General features: G+C 36.5%; 1 long non-coding RNA gene across 1 annotated transcript; it reads right to left on the bottom strand.

Annotated features, from left to right (window-relative positions):
* Positions 1-2,131: 2,131 nt before the first annotated feature.
* LOC124170282 lies at positions 2,132-11,986 on the bottom strand. Its single transcript, XR_006867413.1, has 3 exons — positions 11,900-11,986; positions 10,848-10,964; positions 2,132-2,170 (listed from the first exon to the last, which is right to left on the bottom strand). It is a non-coding gene; the product is annotated as an uncharacterized LOC124170282 (long non-coding RNA).
* Positions 11,987-12,865: the final 879 nt, after the last annotated feature.

Consider the following 12,865-nt stretch of genomic DNA (forward strand, 5'->3'; position numbering starts at 1 on the left):
TTTTTCAAAAATAATTTATTCACTTGAAAGGCCATACTTTACTTTTCTATATAATTCTCAATGCTATTGAGGCATTTATCGTATCTTAGGACCAGCTTTTGAATGCCATTGTTAAACACGCTTGCCGCCTGATTAGACAATTACTGCTTCACGGTCGTTTTCACTTCATCATCATCGGAATGGTGCTGATCCGCCAGATGCTTCTTCAAGTACATAAACAAATGTTTGCTCAGCACTAGAACGGGACTGTATGGAGGGAGGTTTAATTCTTCCCAGCCAAAAGAAGTGATAAGGTCTTCAGTGTGATTTGCTGTGTATGGACGGGCATTATTATGGAGCAAAACGACACATGCACTCAGCATGCCACGCCTTTTGTTTTGAATAGTGCAGTGCATTTTTTGTACAGTCGCACAGTATGCTGCTGCATTGATTGCATCGCTGCAAGTCAAAAAATCGACTAGCAACACACCCTTAATGGCAGGACTGCGCCATTCCGATGAATACAAAGTGAAAACGACCATGAAGCAGTGGTTGTCTAATCAGGTGGCAAGCTTATTTGACGATGGCTTACAAAAGCTGGTCCCAAGATACGATAAATGCCTCAATAATAATGGGAATTATGTAGAAATGTAGAGTAAAGTATGGCCTTTCAAGTGAATAAATTAATTTTGAAAAAAAAAATTACTTGCTTTATATGTCAAAATGGTACTTATTTTAAAAACACCCCTCTTAAAATTTTCAGTGAAAATCACGGAGATAATGATGAACAGCTGACATTTGTAAAATATAAAGTAGAAACAAATTTTGAAAAGTGCTACATGTAAACATCAAACCTAGGATATAAACACCGGGCTACCGCTCCTACTTAAAGGGAGACCATTTCTATAGGAATATATTAGGTATATAAATGTTGAACTGCATTCCACTTTTAAAACCATTGGTTATATAACCTAATATGGGAGGAGATTTGTGGACAGCTCCCAATGAACTACAACACTACAGAGTTTGATTGAAATGTGAGACCTGATTTTCTAAATGAGCAATGAATTATCAGTCCTGGGATTTCATGTTGTAAAATAAACATTTTCATGAGGCATGATTTATTGGTCACAGGATAGTCTATAGTAAAATAAATATCATATTGATATTTGCTTCATCGGTACCAAGATTTAACATAGAAAAAATATGATGCAATGAAACTACAACAATTAAATACAAAATAAAGAGGAAAATATGACTTACTTTCAGATAAGAATATGTACTTGTTCCAGTTATAAGTAACTTTGAATCAAATAGGTTACACTGTCTGTAAATACTTGTGCCTCAGCCTAAATAAGATGAAAGGAATTTGAAGAAGGGTCACTATACTTCCAATAAACAGTACCACTGGGTATCCACACACTTGCGTTGCAGGAGTACGGCTCTTTGTTACTCACCACAGGGAAAAAAGTTGAGCTTGGTCACTTGTAAAGCTAGAGCTTTAGATCATTTGCACCTCACCCCCTTGCAATGAAGGCAAGCAAGTAGGCCACTTGTTGAGGTACCAATAAAAGTAGCATAAACATGCCAAACACTGTTAGCTCGTGGCCAATACATGCCAACTTCCTTATGTGTGTTATTAAATGCCAACCATGTGCAGGTTAATAACAAGCATCTATGTGAGGCATTTGACACCAAAATAATGGGTAGCTTCTGACAATCACAGATAATTTATGTCATCATGTGAAAAAGAGCAAACACATGAAACACTATGGGCCACCAAGGAGCCCCATGTCCCCACTGGAGGGCTAATAATGTTTAGTTTATCCGTCCCAGGATTTTATAAGGCAAGAAAACTACAACACAAATGTACAACATGAAAAGAAAAAAACACTTTTTTTAAGATAAGAAAACTTCTTCGAGTAATTAGCAACTTTCTATCAAATGGGTTACCTTTAAAGCTGTGTAAAAATCTAAATGTCCTAGCGTTTTCCTTGATTAACATTTCTGCCCACAATCTCCCATAACAATTCATCAAATTCCATATCAATAATTCTATACATACATGGTCATTCTCCTCAGGAGATGGTTCCTCCTTTGCCCCGACCAGCGTCCAGTCCAGGTCTGCCACCATGGCTCCCCTGCCCTGAGCTTCCACCTTTTCGCCTTGGGAAGCAGTTAAGGTATTGGGCTGCAACATAAACCCCAATAATAATCATTAATGATTGAGATACAGAAATATTAAAACAAAACTTTTGAGAATTCATCACACGAATAAAATTAAAGTGAGTTTCAAATGGCTATAGTCTTCATACTACCCTGCAAGCTGCCTCAAGGTAATTAATGATAGGAATTTATAATATGTATTTACAATTATTTTGTTAAAACTACCACTTTACTATATTCCTGTTACTTCTTATTTTCATCGCAAAATCCCTGCAAAAGCCACCTAATGATCCACAGGCCAATCGTTTCTGGAGATGCAGAACTCCAGATAAAATCTTATTCATAACTGTAACTTATTTTAAGAAAGAACCTTGCATGAGAATCCATAGCTCATAGGTAATAACGTACTATCATTTGCAAAAGTCTTGCAACAAATCGAGCGGCGCCACTTTCGCTCCACAAAGATTGTGCCCGGAAATTGTATGGTTTTCGGGTGTATGCAACAATCCAATACTAGTCTTCATGGTTCAATGCATGGAGAACGGGTCATTGGGTGGTTGAGGTATTTTGTCATCCTTTTCAGTCTGGGGATATTGACCGCTTCCATTTAAGTGAAATCAATGTTCATGATATTCCCCCAAACACATTGTAGCAATGAATGCAGAAGGAAAGATCGAAGGTAATTCCTCGGAGAGATTTTAAAAAGTTGATAGCTTGGCTCTTTTTGAGTGATCTCAGCTCTTTTCAGAGAGCTGGAAATCACGAGTCGTTCACTGTGAACATCGTAGACTTTTGTTTACATCTATCGACTCGGGTTGATATTTTAATACAAATATCTACGACATATGATACGAGGCAGCTTTGAAATTCCCAGTGTTTCATCATATAAATATCTGAGCAAACACGTAAAATGTGAATTAGTTAAGCTGATCGGCATTAATCGTTGCGTAAGTAATAACAGAGTTCTCCGACGTCCGTCAATCGGTAAAGATGTATTCCTTTCCACTTATTCAAAGTATGACGAGGAAAACTTAATTCCAGCTAAAAGTCCCATTTTTAATGATTGTCGGATTTCAACAGGTATTGTTTGATAATATGTTCTATTGCTGAATTGGTGTGAATGCGAATAATAACTCTAAGCTGCTATATCGTTGATGATTAAGTTATCTTATTTAGATGCAATCATTTACATATACACTGATGAATTCGGGATAATGTAGGATACTTACTTAGCATTATTAATTGAATTATCTACTTGCATTAAGTAGGTTACATTGTATTAGGAAATGTGGTTGTTGGCCATACGTTTTATGTTCAAGGAATCAGTGGAACTGCAGCTCATTTCATAAAACCTTTCAAGTCGAGTAAGAAGGACGTAAGCAAATCCTAACAGAATTTCTGTTTGTAATGAATGTATACGCTTGCTTCATTAGAAATACAAGTACCGAGTTTGAAACATAATAACAAATAATAATAACTTAAAAAGACGACACCATACCAACCATACCGAAGTCGCAGGCGACAACATCATTATTTTCCTATTGTATATACTAACCAGCCGAAACATAGAGTATGCGAAAGCCTCCGTGCTCAAGTTATAATCATATAAACGAATAAAAGACTAATATACCGAGAAAGTGATTATTTTGATCAAATTCGTTCAATGAGTAGCCGTAGGAGAAGCACATGAAGGAGCTCAGTATTACAATAAAAACAAATACTTAAAATTACGACACTTGCCCTTGAACTAGTTATAGCTCGGTGGTTAAGCAGTTTGGCTGATGATAGGAGGAGCCCGCGTTCAAGTCCATCCCATGGACGAATTTTTTTATCCTCCGCAAAGCCGTATTTTATTTTAAAGTTTTTTTTATTTTTGAAATTTATTTTAAGAGGGTACCAGCTGTTGAATTTGAGCATTTTTTGCAACAATTTCTAATTTAATTGACCGTGCGACGGGAATCATGCGTAGTTAGCGCGGTAGAGCGAATCAATTGCGTTTTCTTGAAGGAACTCCAATCAAAATCACTGGAGAATGTAATTCCTAGTACTATATGGTTTCCTTTACAGGTCCGTAACTGCTCAACATTATTAACCTTTGGAATGAGAACTATCGTAATAATCTAAGGTTCCATATACGTAATTTCTTAAATAGACCAATTTTATCTGATTAAAAGAAAATTATGAATGATATTTTGCAGCGATTATGCTGCCCGCCTATGTTGTATGCTGCCTATTTGTCATCAACTTGTCGCCATTTCCTACCAAGTTAATTTCTCCAGTAAAGTTTTTCAGAACAATTTTACCCTTTTTCGTTTCGTAAATGAGCAGTGACGGAAACTTTTCTTAGAGATAGAAAAAGATATAAATTAAGTGAAGAATTTTACTTTTAAACTTTAGGCTTCAGTATTCTACAATCAGTGTTTTTTAATACAGTAATTTTGTTGGAGAGGGACAGAATGTGAGACCAGCTGATCTACTAAGTACAATCCTAGGAATAACCTATGCAATGGTAATCCTTAATCGTGCACGCACCACGGCCCTTATTTTTAAATATAGGAACGGCTTATCTTGAGGTGTTTATCAACTATTTTTCTAGTGTATATTTTCTTCAAGCAAATTGTGGCATCAACATGTATATATGATAGGGCTACAAATTGGCCCTATTTTCACTATTTTGGAAGTACGTAAGAATAACTTACGGCCTGCAAGTTTTACTCCAGGTAACCTACCTCCTAATCCCTGGCTGATAAAGTTGGGATAAAGATGTAGGGCAAGACGAGGTGCAGGACCTATTAGCTGACGTAAAGAACTATTTAATGCCAATCAATTAAATATGGTGGAGACGACAGATTCGTGTTTTTTTTCGGAAAATTGCCAGTTCATTTTTTTCATTTATTAATTCTTCTATATCGAACAAATATTTCAACAACTTAATATAAAGTCTCCTGAACGACGTTGAATCCCTAAAAAAAGGGTTACGAGTGAGTTGATTTCCGAGTTCCTAATGGCGAAATTGTGCCCCCAGCCGGCCTTTTGGGGTTTACCATTGGAAGCCAGGCGTCATAGGTAACTCTCACCACTCTTTTAACAGGTAAATATTTTCAATTATCTACTCCAGTCAACTACGGGTACAAAAATAATCTCAAACGCCGCGACGACTTAATAACATCTACGCTCGTTTACTCAACTGAACATCGTAATGATTTCCTACGTCTCACTCCCGTGTCACGATGACCCGTTCGTGAGTCGTTCCCGAGCTACCATGAAGATTCATACCTAGATAGTGATCATTCAATCATAATGGTGGCCAGAAATCGACAATGGAGCGAAAGTGGCGCCGCTCGATTTGTTGCAAGACTTTTGCAAATGATAGTACATTCATGGTTAATTAATAGGGTCAATAATGGAGGATAAATTTGGTGTACATTTTGGTTTGTAATTCGGTTTAGAGACATCAAACCTTTTGACTAATAAATTAAACTTACTCAGACAAGATATAACAGAAGGCCATTCTGAGTTAACAAAAAGAGAAATCTGTAGATAAACTCCTTATAGAACAAAGCTTGCATAGCTTCAATGGGAAAATATAAAGGGTCATTTACCCTGCATGGACAACTGATAAGTAGGGATGGGAAAATTTCGCCATCATGAATTTTGCGGATTTAGACACAAAGTGTCCTGGTAGAGGTAAGACATTACAAATTACCTCAAAGTAACTGAGGATAAGACTTTTGAACTCACGAAATGTCACAAATTGTGTCCCAAAATACGAATTTTTATTTTTTTGGAGAAAATTTTGAAACTATAATTTCAAACATAGGAACAAGCATTACATTACATAGAATGATTTCAATTCTATTAAAATTAACACAAGCGCGAGTATTCCTTAGGTATGTGGACGAGTGCAGTTCCTAAGAGCATAACTAATGTTACGATACAATCCCGGGAGGATGGCATCGCGTGTTTTCGATTTGCTGCAATACGAGGCAGTGGCAAAATATATGGCAATCTCCTATCCTTACTCTAGAGGGAATAACCATATATTTGCTCTCTGAGTTGAACAAGAAAAGAGCAATTTATGCAATTTTTTCTTATCAACATCACCAATGGAATATTATATTAGTAGAGGAATCTGAAGCATGCCCATAGAACTGTTGTCACTCCGTGAGCATTAAAATCAGATTTCAGTGGTAAATCCTGATTAGAACTGTCCGCTAGCCCGGCGCTAGCCTGATGAATGCACCCATGGACTGCACATGCCTGAATACCTGTTGTTTGGATCTCTACCTTTTAGCTATATCTGTCAAATAATTGTTTTTCCAGTGTACATTGTTAAGTATTGCTGCTGGTGTGTCAGACATTCAAGTTATTTTGACGAGTTATTGTAGTGCCGAATGAAAAATTATGAAAAGGGACAGGGCTTTTCCATATCAAATAGATGGATTTTATTGTATCGATAAAAGTATGGTTATGTTCAAATTCTGCAATTGTCAGGTAGCTTGGGAAAGGAAAGACTCGATTGAAAAACATTGGAAATCTTCAAAGCATCTAACTGCTGCAAAATTTGGTAAGTATGGATATTCTTTAAAGTTAAAAACATCAATCTCTATCTGCATCAACTGCTGCCATGAAAAAAACCAAATTGATCATCATTTTGGAAAGTGGGTAGTATGAAACTTTCTCAAAGCTGACATTCTTCTCTACAAATTGGAAAATGAGCACATGAAGTCATTTTTGAATGACAGGAAAAGAAGGATCAACAACTTTCTTATATCCACATGGTGATTTATTGAGACCGACCATGGTTTCGTTGCAGCGTAAAATTATCAAGGTCGCTGTAACAAAATCATGGTCTATCTCTAATAATCACCATGTGGAAATAGGAAAGTTGTTGACCCTTTTATTCCTGCGATGATGGATTTCCACAAAGTTACACCCGCTACTGTTAATTATTTTTGAATGAATTCGTTGATGGCAAGTATAACATTACAGCAGCTTTTTGTAAATTAAGTCAAGGCATTCTAATCCTTTCCATAGTAATAGGAAAACTAACATTTTATTTACCACTTTGAATAATTTTACCTTGCTACAGGTGCTGGAGAAATTTCCTGCATTCGTCAACTAAGGGATAAATATATTCCTGATCTAAAATACAATGATAGGTCAACATGATGACTTAACTGAAGGACAAGTAGGTGATAGTTTTTTGCAATAAAATAATGGACAAGAGAGAAGAAAATGTTTTTGTGATCTAGCTAAAAATTGTTGAACTTCTTGATACTCCATTGGACATTGTAGTTGGTGACGTGTGTACTTTGGTGTTTGTGTACTTTGTGTACTATTCTAGATGGGCAGCTAAGGGGAATTCAGCAAGCACTTGAAATCATTGTATGAGGGAGTTGAGGGAGCAATGTTATTAAACTGCTAGAGGATTGTGGAAGGACAATGTTCAGTAGGGGCAAAGTGAGTGCAGTCCTGTCCAGTGCAGCTTCCCATGCTGTAACCAAGCTACTGGAGTTTCAGGCTATCGATACCACTTTACAGTTTTTTAAGTACATCAATGTATTTGACCCAGCTGATATAGTACAGCTGATATAGTACAGCTGATATAGTACAATGATTATCACTGAAGAACTTGAGCAGAAAATTAACAGAATAAGTTTGTGTCCCAAACTGGATGATATAGATGTAATGCCATGCAACAAAGAACTGAAATCTTTTGTGGAGAATCCTGTACGTGGAAAGCTAAAGGTAGATGTTAAAGCAGTATTGCTAGGGATGTCACTAACATTTCCAACATTTAGTGAGGCTGTGTTGAAATCGATTTGGATTTCTTGTGTAAATGTCGACTGTGAACAGATCTTTTCTATGCACACAAGAGTGTTGGGTGATAAGCATCATCATTTAGCTCAAGAGAATCTAGAACTGTTTCTTGAAGCATACTTTGAAGGTTAAAACAAACAAAATCTAGTAGATCATATAGTGTAAGTATGCAAAACATTGAGTGGCATTGACTCTCAGCTATCCTGGTGCCTTGATTTGACTCTACAGTGTTACCTATGTTATTCTAGATCCAGTGGAATTTGTAAAAGAAGTAATTTAGATTAAAATTTACATATTAGAAAGAATTAAAGCTTACTAACCACACTAAACAGCATGCAATTTTTATACATGTCACATTCCCCATTTCACTACAGACAGGTATTACAGCTTACTTTTCAACTTCAACAGCTGACTTTCCCGGTTCCGCCACTGAGGTGATTGTCTGCAGTAATAACACAGCCACAAGGGAAGTGTCACGTAACCGAGATATATTTGGTTAAACTATGGTACTGACCCTTTTCTAGGTTTTGAAATAAAAACGAATTTAAATATATATTTAAACTTGCAGTTTTTGAGAAAACACCGAAATGTCTATTTGAAATAACCGGATTTCCAATTCCAAAGTACTGCTTTTCTCCCTCTCAAACCACCAAAAAATTCCTATCCCTACTCATAAGTGGTGTTTTCTTGTGGTATTTTTACATCCAGGGGCTAAATAAAAATTTGCAATGCAAGTAGAACATCATTAGCTTTCCAGGAAATAACTGAACCATATACAACTTATTTGCTCAAAAAGTGCTTGCAAACATGTGAAGTTGTTTCAGGTGAAAAAGGAATAGATCCATGATAAAATATATAAAAAACAAATGATAACGTCACCACTTTAAAGTATAAATCAAGTACTTAACATGGCTTCAATAATATTTGATTATCATGTTTCACAACCTTACAAACAAACTGATATGCTAAGCTACACACAGCAGAGTAACCAGTTCATTGATAAGCCACAGAAAGCCTAGCCACCAGTGATGGATGAAGCAAGAAAGAAATAGACATTGGAATAGTAAAGGCACAGGGAGCATTCTACAAAAAAGAATGATCAACTCACAGCTGAGAATACAAATACAGATGTAAGGAACCAATGCATTAGATACTAAGTATGGACCATATTTATAAATGGTGGCATCAAAATTTACAGCTGCAGAACAGTAAAGAGATAAACGTGAGTTTAAACTTCCATGCAAAATTGCTTTCATGGTCTCCATTTTCAAAGCAATTGACCTGTTTCAATTTCTCTTCTAGGTTAATGGTTTTTCTTGATAACTTCTTGATTTTTCTACCTGCATTCCTATTTTTGGACATTTTTCTCTTGGTTTTCCCTCTGTACGGCTCTATCAAAGTCACCTACTGCAGCACTGTATTCCTGTGACACAGAGGGGCTACGACTGCTGGGAGGGAATTATGCCATTGTGTTTGAGACTAAAGCAGGCCCTTTATGTATTTATAATATTCATACGCAACTCGGCCAACACTCCATTTCTCCCGCATGAATACCGATGACATCGAAGGCTTTAGCATAGATCCTCTACCTGGAAGTCAATTGCCTGATAACCTATGACGGCAAAAATTATGTCTCATACCGTATTGCTTAAAAAAAACTCATTTCCACTAGCTCCATGCATAGCTATTGATCTAAATTAACTATTGTCACTCTGTTAAGGAGAGAAAATAAAATACTTCGGTAGGCCGACTATGTAGACCAAATGTCAAGTAATGCTTTTGGACATTGCACAGCAATGGTCGTCGATTAATAAATAAACAAAGATGATTTGAGGAAAGCAGAAGTATTAACAGAATTGAAATTTTTCACTTTCAGTATACTAAGCGCAAGCTCACATTTTATCATTAGAGTGACAAAGTTTTTTGATTAAGTTACACTGCGTTACGATGTTTCCCCGTGGAACAAATCTGCGCTATATAGAAATTGTGCTATGCAAGGCATGAGTGTATGACCATCTAAACCAAAAATTTCCTATGGCAGTGGCAAAATACCAATGGCATTACTAGTAGAACACTACAAATTCATTTTCCTTGTATATTTTTGGGCACATCGCACACAAAAAATTGAAAGAAAATGGTGGCATGGGGAAAAAGCAGACCTTATCCAACCTGCATCACGTGTCTATCCCACTGTGCAGTTAACGGGAAGGAAAAAAAATGGAAGCTGCACAGGGTGATTTTGAGTTTTACATGGTCAGCGTTGAAAGTGTTAACATCACTAATCTTTTGGCAATCGACTTGCATCACCGATGCCCAACTCTCAATTCAAAAATGATAAAGAAGGTCTAACATATCCCTCATCCCCACAGTAAATTCCTCTTCATTTTCATCACAAAATCCAAATATTCAACAATTAGATTCCTGTGAACATCAATCTCTCATAAGGAATGCAAGTTATGTAGTTGAATCTGGCTAGCAGCTACACCATGATGTCACAGTCAATATGTTTCAGTGCACCTAATTATATAGTACTCAGTTTAACTCTCAATTCCTAACATCCCCCCTTCCGCTCCATGGTAAACGGAAATGAAACTGTATTTGTATGATCACATAACAAATGACTGCTTAGTGCCGAGATGACAGAGAGCTTACTTGCTCAGTGAGCAAAGTTGAGCGGTCAGTTAGGCAAAATACACCAAATCTGTTTATTACATTTAATTTAAATGATTCAAACATGAAAGCTCTTCCGTAGTTGTTCATGATTGAACAGGCAGGCAAAATGATGTATGTTTCTGCTGAGAGGTATAAATAAATAATACATAAAGGAATGACATTGTGCCGTAGAAAAATAAAACTATACAAGGCAAAAGTACACTCACCAGGTCATCAGTGGCCAATGGGTCTGAGGCATCACTTTTTATTGCTGCTGGATCTGTGGTGTACAGCACGGGATAGTACTCATTGAGTTGACCTTCATTCTCATGTTTTACATGAATCTAGAAGAGGATAACGGGCATCCCTCAAAAAAACCAAAACAATAATAACCTCGTTTGATAATGATAACTACTCTTTTTAGTGAGACCACTCCAGCTGGCAAAAATAATCATGACATTCTTTCAATTCAAAGATCAAACTCTAGAATATTAATGTCCAAATAAGGAGGGGGAGCTGCATCACCAACATCACATGGTTAGAATGAGAATATAGGCCACTTACAGTAAGGGCACCACAGTGGGAACGATACATCGAGGTTCCACTGAACAAGGATTTGTCTTCATCATTTTTCACCTTGGCTTATAAAAAGGAACCACAATAGTTTATGCTGGTTCCTAAGTTGAAACAATGGAGGATGATGGCTTGAACAAATAGAGGGAAATCATGAGACACTGCCTTGTAATAGCCACTACTAATGACTTGAACAGAGATTTGACCAGTTTGATTTGAACTCCTCATCATCTGCCCCTCCTTCAAAACTCTGCGTACAAAGTAACAGGGATAAACATTTATCTCTTTAAAACACACATATATGGAATACTCTAAGCGTTACGAAGAAGAATGTAACACATATTGCCTCTGCTATCATATAAAAATGGCATGGCCTCTGCATGCCTGTCAATCAAATACTGAACAGAGATTTGACCAGGGTATCCAAAATTATACTCCACAGGATAAGAGACATTTCTGTCAACAGATTATCAATGCTATACAACTGCTATTGACTTGCATGAAAAAACATTTGTGTGGTTCCACTTCCTGCATCATGTGTCACTACTAGAAAGAGCAACATCTGAAGGTTGCATTATGCCAGTGACTTCCCACAAAAATACTAAAATTTATAACAGACAAACCCCCATTCCTCATACAACCGAGGAATTTGTAAAACTGAATGTGATTGGACTCAGTTTTCTCTGTGAATAAGATTATAACTTACCAACTTATCGTCCCTGGGCAATAAGCAGTCTGGCACAGGAATGTATACTTCAGTCATTTGGGCTGAGCATGTGAACTCTGAAGTGTTTTCAATGACATCTTGAATGCAGTCCTTTGTCTCCACACAAGGCTCCGACTCCTCATCATCTGCCCCTCCTTCAAAACTCTGCGTACAAAGTAACAGGGATAAACATTTATCTCTTTAAAACACACATATATGGAATACTCTAAGCGTTATGAAGAAGAATGTAACACATATTGCCTCTGCTATCATATAAAAATGGCATTGCCTCTGCATGCCTGTCAATCAAATACTGAAAAGGTACAGTGCAAACTGAAAAAAAATTAACAGGAAGATCCCTGATATTCCAGGTTCACACAGTGTCTTTTTTAAATATCTGAAGTTGCCCCTTCACAGCAAAATACACGACAGAGAATGGAGATTATTCAGATGTATCATTTTTCCGTTTTTTTTTCAAATCATGAGAAATCAAAAGAGAGACTGAAGATTCAATTTTTTGCAGTTAAGAAAATGAATTGATCAAGTTTTTTATTCTTGCACTCAAATTGCTTCTGCAACCATCATTTTTGTAGTAGTAGCTGTTAAAAGGCCAAAATCACTATTTATTCTTTTCTCAACAGTAGAGTCATGGAAAAAACAGGTGGAGCATGTTTTCAATGTACCTATTATGCTCTTTTACCTCTTGTTAATGCTCAAATATAAACTCTAGAAGAGAATACAGGGTGTAATATCTATGCAGAAAGAAAAAAGACATCAAAATCACCTTCTCTTCCATAACTATTTCATGAAATGGATTTTTAAATTACCCTGTTATTATTATCCTTAAAATATACTAAACCAATCACACAGCAATTATGTATTATTCTCGAAACAAAGTTCCTACTGTCTGTCAATATATGGCTATAGACCTGATTGTTGGTCAATTTTGAACTACCAGAATAATCA

The sequence above is a fragment of the Ischnura elegans genome, chromosome 13 (assembly GCF_921293095.1).
Source record: "Ischnura elegans chromosome 13, ioIscEleg1.1, whole genome shotgun sequence".
Taxonomy (NCBI): domain Eukaryota; kingdom Metazoa; phylum Arthropoda; class Insecta; order Odonata; family Coenagrionidae; genus Ischnura; species Ischnura elegans.